Source organism: Bison bison, unplaced genomic scaffold (assembly GCF_000754665.1).
Source record: "Bison bison bison isolate TAMUID 2011002044 unplaced genomic scaffold, Bison_UMD1.0 scf7180017864141, whole genome shotgun sequence".
Classification (NCBI taxonomy): domain Eukaryota; kingdom Metazoa; phylum Chordata; class Mammalia; order Artiodactyla; family Bovidae; genus Bison; species Bison bison.
This window is the reverse complement of record NW_011494713.1, coordinates 3,997,119-4,005,422: the sequence shown is the minus strand read 5'-3', so window position 1 is coordinate 4,005,422 and position 8,304 is coordinate 3,997,119. Positions and strand designations below refer to the sequence as shown.

Here is an 8,304-nt window from a genome sequence, read left to right as displayed (position 1 = left end):
AACAGAACTTAAATATAATTAATCCTAGATCAAACCTGACAAACACAACTTACAAAGTTCTTTAAAAGACCATTAAATTTTAAAATAAATATTCTGAATGGAAAAGCCTTTTAAGGGCACTTTTAGGAAGTTATTTATAATGTAACTGTAAAAGAGTAATATTTACTTCTAAATATGATTCAATTATGTTAGAGGAAACATTTTTAATGAAACGGCAGAGAACATAAGGCTTTCCAGAAAGAGAAAATAAGGGGCAGTGAGGCAGGTTATCTTCACTAAGGGGAAAAATGTGTGGCAGAATAGAAAACAAATTAAAGAAGGGAGATTTATGGAGAACATTCAGAACAAAGGATTATGGGGGTAAAGAACACTGAAAACCAGTGTGGTGTTATCTTACAAAGTTGAGTGTTTATACAGCCTACAACCAAGCAACTCAACTCTTAGGTATAATCCTTAGAAAAACCCATGCACGGGAGCTTCACGAGGCACACACAGAAAATGTTCAGAGCAGCACTGTTCACAAAAGCCAAAAACAAAATAACCTGAACGCCCACTGGCAGGAGGATAAACAAACTTGGGTATATTCAAACAATGGAACATTATACAGTAGTGGTAAGAGAACAAACTATACTGAACAACTTACCAAATCTCAGAAACATCATGAGGAAAAAAACAAATCCCAAAAAACAATGTCCCTTTTCCTAAGGCTTCAAAAGCAAGCAAATCCACTGCATTATTTAGGCATCAAAATAGAAAATGTAGGATAAAGGTTATTTCTGATGGAAGAGCAAGAAAATGGTGAACAGGAAGAGAATACAGGATATTATCTGCTAGGTCTTAGGTATTTATTCATTTTGTATTATGCTTTGTAACTTACATATATATGCTTCATAATACCCTTTGGAGTGTATCACATAATATTTATATTAAGATAAACGGGGAAAAAAGAATCGTCAACAGCGATCATCCTGTCTATAGCTGATCTAGGGCATCAGAGGATGAGATGGCTAGACGGTATCACCAATGCAATGGATGTGAACTTGGGCAAACTTTGGGAGATGGTTGAAGGACAGAGAGGCCTGGTGTGCTGCAGCCCATGGGGTTGCAAAGGGCTGGACATGACTGGGCTATAATACTAGGCCCATGAAGGATTTCCTCACACCTTGTAGTCTGGCTTGAATGTTTAAAATTTTTTTAATTGCAATATGTAAAAAGCAGGAACAATTAAAATTAAGTAACGGCTGTACTCTTTTAGAAGGACATATACTACCCTATACACCATAGTCCCTCTGCTCCCCATTCCTTTATACCTACCAACTTTATTCATTTCCATTAATTGGTTAGCCCTGTGTACATCAGAGTTTGAGAACTAGGATCTGCTTCAACACCTTCATTTTACGTGGTATCTGAGGCTCTGAATGATTAAGTGACTTGCCTAAGGTCACACAGCTTTGATAGGCTAAACCTCAGTGGTCTTTTCAAACACCTTACTATTTTCCACTTTCTACTTACTGAGTTATATACGTTTTAAATGAATATACTGATTCTGAAAGTAAGGGACTACATAGGCAGGTCAGCAGGCATAAGAACATACTATATGCTCTCATTAATATAGAGGCGATGTGAAATATTATACAAGGACTAAAATAGCTTCTGACTGCCAAGAAGTATTTCTTTATCTGAGTTCCCCTAAATTGTGACAATAGCCACTTAAAAAATACATATCTATATAACAACTATATTGAGATATAATTCATATACCATACAGCTCACCCATTTAAAGTTTCAAAGCCTTTAAGTATATGTCTTTTTAGTATGTGTAGTACTAAACCACCCATCCATCTGGCCCTAGGTAATAATGACCACTTCTTTCCCTGGTGGCTCAGAGGTTAAAGCGTCTGCCTCCAATGCGGGAGACCCAGGTTCGATCCCTGGGTCGGGAAGATCCCCTGGAGAAGGAAATGGTAACCCACTCCAGTATTCTTGCCTGGAGAATCCCATGGATGGAGAAGCCTGGTAGGCTACAGTCCACGAGGTCGCAGAGTCGGCCACGACTGAGCGACTTCACTTCACTTCACTTAAAAAACAAAGACACACAGTACTGTTAGTAACTGCGTACAATACAAATCCAATATTCTCCATGAAACTGCGTTAAGACGTTTGTGTACCCTACAATAGGCATAAGATCCCTAATTAAGAACACAAGAATTCAATACCGCCAGTGGGAGGTTAAAAGGTGGATAATAGAGTATATACTCTTCCTCCAACAAGGGAATTAAGTTATTTCAAGCTCCAGATATTGTTCTATCTATAGACCATTGGTCTTAAGAAAGGGATACTAGACACCTGCTTAAAACAACAGCTGCAAAGGGATAAGAATATGATTCCTAATGTAATTCTTAAGGCTAGATGTGAATTTTGGGATACAAATCATATGAGTTATACCCAAAAGTACTTTGTGAAAGATTATTTTTGCAACTGAAAAAAAAAAGTTTCAAGGTTTATGGTTAAGTAGCTAATGCTTTGCAATTACTGCAATTTCATTCAAGAGCCCCACTATGACACTTTAAAATTTCTAAGTTTGGTGCAAAGCATGGAAGCAATCACCTAAAAATAAGCATAACAAAACTGTTGGACTCAGTTATTTTAAAACAGTGCAAGTACTGCTCTAAATATAGAGGTTTAATTTTGAAAGAATTCCCCACAACAGGTGGTAACCAATATTGGGTTTAAACTTGGTGTTTTATTTTTTAAATCTTGGTCTAATCCAACTGTGGTGGTGCTAGTGGTAAAAAGCTTACCTGCCAATGCAGGAGATGTAAGAACATGGATTTGATCTTTGGGTTGGGAAGATGCCTGGAGGAGGGCATGGCAACCCACTCCAGTATTCAAGCCTGGAGAATCCCATGGACAGAGAAGCCTGGTGGGCTACAAATGGGGTTGCATAGAGTCGGACACCACTGAAGCAACAGCACACGTGTACAATCCAATTGTAGATGTTGGTCACTTTCAGATTTGTTGCCATTTTGCAGTTATAAAACACTTATCATAAAATACATCTCACATGGTTAATAGCTATTACTATATAGTTACATTTTTATTGTTACATAACTTTATATAATATATAGTTATGGTTTTCTATAATGATATTGTTGTAGAAAAAATAACTATTACAGTTTTTATAAATTATGAAGATGATAAGAGATTCTTTTATTCAGGGTTATACTCTTTTGGGAACTGTTACCACAATGGCACCAGAAATTATTTCTAAAGGAATGATGCTGAGAAAACAAAGAACAACTAAAACAATTCCATTCACTGGGATCTGATGCTGGGAAAGACTAAGGCAGGAGGAGAAGGGGACGACAGTATGAGATGGCTGGATGGCATCACTGACTCAATGGACATAAGTCCGAGTAAACTCCGGGAGTTGGTGATGGACAGGGAGGCCTGGTATGCTGCAGTCCACGGGGTCTCAAAAGAGTCGGACACAACTGAGCAATTGTACTGAACTGAATTAATTATGCTACCTGATTAATCTTCCAAGACTTTTTGTGAGAGATGGCAATTATCATCACCTCGCTTTATATAAATGAAACCAACGCATAGATAATTTATTAAAAACAGCTATATGAATTTGTTTTGTCAGCAGATACCTGTATGTTGGCTACACAATTCTATACCACTAGTTCTAACCAATCAAATCTCAACATAAGCAGGTAATTTAAAAGACTACAATAGACACACTACTGCTCCTCATTGTTTGCGAAATCTCTACTAGTTGTTTTGGCCTGGATATCGTGCAATATTATTAACCAGCTACTTTCAGAATTTCAGTGTAACTTTATCTCACCTCACAATAAAACTAACCATCTTACAGATATCTTTTCCTCCAACCTGCAGCAAAAATATGCAGGTATCACCATCAAAATGTCCTCAAGAGTGAACATCCAAACTATTCGTCAATAACCGAACTCTATTAACTCCCCACGACATCTGTTCCTCCATTTCTCTGTGCCTTGGAGAAGTGGGGGCTGGGGTGAGGTGAGTGACAAAAGGTCTATCCAGACACTCAGAGCTAAACTGGGAAGCATCTTTAGACTCCCTCCCCTTTAATCCCAAACCTAATCAAAAGGTCCAGTCAATTTAATCTCCTAAGTATCTGTCACATCTCCCCTTAGATATCCTCATTCCTATTACCACAGAAATGGTTCGGCCTCAGATGGTGGTTCACCTAGATCATCACATGCCTCTTAATTGCCCTCCTCACCTCCAGTTTTGCCCCCTCCAAGCCACTGACTGCACTAGAGAACCAGATCATTATTTTGAAAGCACAGTTATGACCATGCTGCTCCCTTATTTAAAACCTTTCAGTGGCATCCTGTCACCTATCTAAAGGCCAAATCCAAGTTCCTTAGCATGTCCTACAAAGCTTCTCATGCTGGGAAAGACTGAGGGCAGATGGAGAAGGGGGCAACAGAGGATGAAATGGTTCGATGGCATCACTGACTCAGTGGACATGAGTTTGAGCAAGCTGATAGAACAAGACAGGGAAGCCTGGTGTGCAGCAGTCCAGGGGACCGCAGAGTCAGACACAACAACAAAGTTCTACAGTCTAGCCCGTTCCTCTCCCACCTCACTCCTTAGTTCCGTCAACTTCTTAGACTGTTATCCCTGCATTTGTTCACACTGTACTCTTAAATGGCCTCCTCTGACTCTCACGGAACCTCACTTTAACTTTCTCTTACCCACTGATTAAAACACAAATGAGTTTTTTCTGGTCTCCCCAGATGCGATTGGATTTCCCTTCTATGTTCATATCATACTTTTTGCATATTTCTATTATTGCAGCTACGTTCTAATTATCTATGAGTATGCCTATTTCCTTCACTAGAATATCATTTTGTGGTCAAGGAATGTGTCTTATTAATCTTTTTATCCCTAGAACCTAAAGAGTCCTGGGAATAATAAACATTCAATAATTATTCAATGCATAAATATCCCTACACTATTTTTAAAACTATAAAAAAGCATTTGATACCATTTGCAGTCACAGGTAATAGAAACTTTTATATCAGGCATAGTTTGATTACTTAGGAAAACTATAGCAGAGTTGGCAGTGCCTTGACTCACTGCTTCTGAGCAAGAAAATGAAAGAAGGTCCTATCACACAAACAAATTGCTATGGACAAAGCTATGGTTACAGTAAGAAAAACCTTTTCATCTAGTCACCTGCAGCTAAACAGGCAAAAAATGATAGGGACTTGGAAGAGATTTTTGCTTTTGTGAGGATTAACTGGGATAATGTAATAAAGTGCTAAATAAGCAATCAAATAACATAAGCACTCAAAAAAATAAAAACAAACAAAGAGTAAGAATAGAAGATATACATTGGTCTCTGCCTTGAGATCCTGGCACAGAGCTCCTAAAACCTTGTAACTTCCCAAGTGATAACAGCACTAGGAGTATCTCTTAGTGGCAACTCTGGGTCAGCTCCTAGATGGAAAGACTAAACCACAAAGAGAAGCTTAGAATTTTCAGCCACTACCTCCTAGTCTCCAGAGACAGGGGAAGGGCTGGCAATGGAGTTAATAACTGATCATGTCTGTATGATGAAGCCTCCGTGAAAATCCCCAAAGTACAGGGTTCAGAGAGTTTTTGGGTTGGTGTTTTCACCCATACTGAGAGGGTGACATACCCCAAATCCACAGGCACAGAAGCTCCTGCACTTGAAACCTTCCCAAGACCACGTCCTGTCTACCTCTTCATCTGACTGTTATCTGAATCTTTACCATATCCTTTAATATACTGGTAAACATCAGCATTTTTCTGAGTTCTGGGAGCTGCTGTAGCAAATTAATTGAACCTGAGGAGGGGGCTTGGGAACCTCCAATTCATAGTCAAATCTGACAGAAGTTGTGGGTATCTGAGGACTTACTACTTGTAACTGGTATCTGAAGTGGTATGGGAGCAGTCTTGGGGGACTAAGCCCTTAACCTCTAGGATCTGACACTACCTCCAGGTAAACAGTGCTGGATTGAGGTAAACTGTAGAACACCCAGCTGGTGTCACGGAGAATTGTTTTGGCGGGGAGGGGGAACCCTGACACGTGTGGTTTTTCCCTACACGGGAAAAAAGACACACTGGTGGAAAACTGAATTTTTCCAATATGAATGGTACCTATTAGTTTATGCTTATGGAAAAGTCTTCTTGTTTAATAGGATGATAAACATCAAAGTCCTTGAGACATCATCTTGGGAAGTATATAATGATTACAACACTCAAAGTACAAGTAGAAATCCATCACTCATTTAACAATATCTGTTGATGACCTACTCTGAACAAATTATAAATAGGTTTGCTGAACCAGTGCAGGAAACTGGATTAATTTATCAATTAAAGCAAACAAATCTGAGAAGAATATTTCAACTCACTTTACAAACAACAAAACTGGAGCCCAGAGGAAAAAACTGCTGTTCCTCCTCAATTGGAAGATGAGAGAACCATACCCTAGTTTGCCCCAAGGCCATACTATGAATAGTTAAAGATTTTCATTTACAACAGAAACCAAAAGTTTTTAACGAAGTGGTATGTGGGTAGTACATTACTGTACTATGCTAAGAAAAATATAATATTTATATAAAGCCCTTGATACAGTGCTTTTCACATGGTAAATGCTCAATAATGGCAGCTATTACCTCCAGCTGTATGGTCTCTGGAAGGCTGAGTGCGTGATATCTACCTGGCAACAACTGCTTGACTAAATTGATAATAGAGCCACAGGACTTCTAATCTAATTTAACCTTTTGATTTTCCAGATGGAAAAAGAGAAATCTAAAAGAGCTAAATGACCCGCAAAGCCAACCATAGTGAGTGAGTTAGAGCCAAGACCAAACCCTGAATCCCCAGTCGGGCTTCCATTACATGTCACAGGTCTGTGACTTAGCTACAAGGTTTTATTCAAACTGTCATAGGAAAGTAATTAAGAACAGAGCTGCTATACCTAACTTTTTTCAATCTTTTTATTAAAGTCAGCATTGAGCTATGATTTTGATATAAGAATCAGCAAAGCATAATGGCAACACATAGTCTTATGAGTTAAAAACGAAACAACAGTCTTGGTAATGCAATTCTATCAGGGACACCTGATAAATGGAAAGGCTACCAGAGCAGCTGTTACATGTGCTGAAGGAGACTAAAAGCAGAGTACAAATACAAAAGAGAAAAGGATTTAAATAAAACGTTTTCCAAAACAAACTGAAAATGTGACAGTAGCTGTGGGTCACTAAGAAACTGAGATTATGTCTCTTGGCATATAGCAACAACAGAATGGTTTGTTTTAAGCAACACTAACAGAAAGTTCAATAAAAAACACTGGGAGACCAAGACTAAAAGCCACAAGGTAGGAAGAGTTCCAGTAAACAACCAAAACGCTCTCCATTTCACACAGAGTGGAAAGATCAACCGTGAACTTTCAGGTCCTTGTGCATTGAGATTAGAATGCCCTCCTAGTTCTATAAAAATTAATCTCTGTATGGGAGGAAAAACGGGGCAGGGCATAGAGAGAAATTCAATCTATTTGTGGTGACTTAAATTCAACTCAACAAATATTTCCTAAAAATCTACTATGTGTGAAATATGCAAGATGCTTGCCTTGCCTTGCCTCAGAGACTTCAGAATTACATGGGAGAAGGGAGAAGAACCGGGTTCCCGGAAGTACACAAATAACCCAAGGCAGAACAGAAGCGCTCTGAGAGAGGTTCCAGTCAGGGCTATGAGACTCAGAAAAGGTTTCACAGAAGAAGCGGGGAAGTAGAGTAGGCGAGTGGGTGAATGGCCGACCGGGAGACGTCAACTCCCGGTTTCCTTTACAACTGCCTGCCTCTTCACGCGCTAGGCGGGCGCCCGGCTCACCCTCTCCGGCGGGGGCAGGCACTAAGACTCTCGACCAGGCCAACCCGCCTTGATTCTCTTCCGCATTTCTCACCTCGGAGGCTTCCAAACTCCTCCTCGGTCAACCTTGTCTGAAGACTGAAGACAACGCTGAGAGGAGAGAGCCCCAAGGCGGGCGACCGGAGCCCTCTCTGGTCACAAGCTGGAGCCTGAGGCCAGGCCTCATCCCCATGGCAACGTCGCCAAGCGCCGGTTCGAACGCCCGCGCCGACGCCCGCGCTCCGGCAGTCCCACACCGTTCACCAATGAGCATCGAGGGAACTCGTGGACATGAACCGCCTTCTCTTCTAGAAGGCCAATCAGGAGCCCGATGAAACAGTGGGCGTAACTCTCAATTTCCGTCCTTCAACC

General features: G+C 40.2%; 1 protein-coding gene and 1 non-coding gene across 2 annotated transcripts in view; one reads left to right on the top strand and one right to left on the bottom strand.

Moving 5' to 3' along the window:
- The window catches only part of KIF24 (kinesin family member 24), a 74,239-nt gene extending 66,061 nt beyond the window's left edge, over positions 1-8,178 (bottom strand). Inside the window, exon 1 of the mRNA XM_010840110.1 lies at positions 7,988-8,178. The gene's annotated coding sequence lies outside the window, so the exon portion shown is untranslated. The remainder of the gene's footprint in view (positions 1-7,987) is intronic.
- On the top strand, positions 1,872-1,943 carry TRNAW-CCA. Its single transcript has one exon. It is a non-coding gene; the product is annotated as a tRNA-Trp (tRNA).
- Positions 8,179-8,304: the final 126 nt, after the last annotated feature.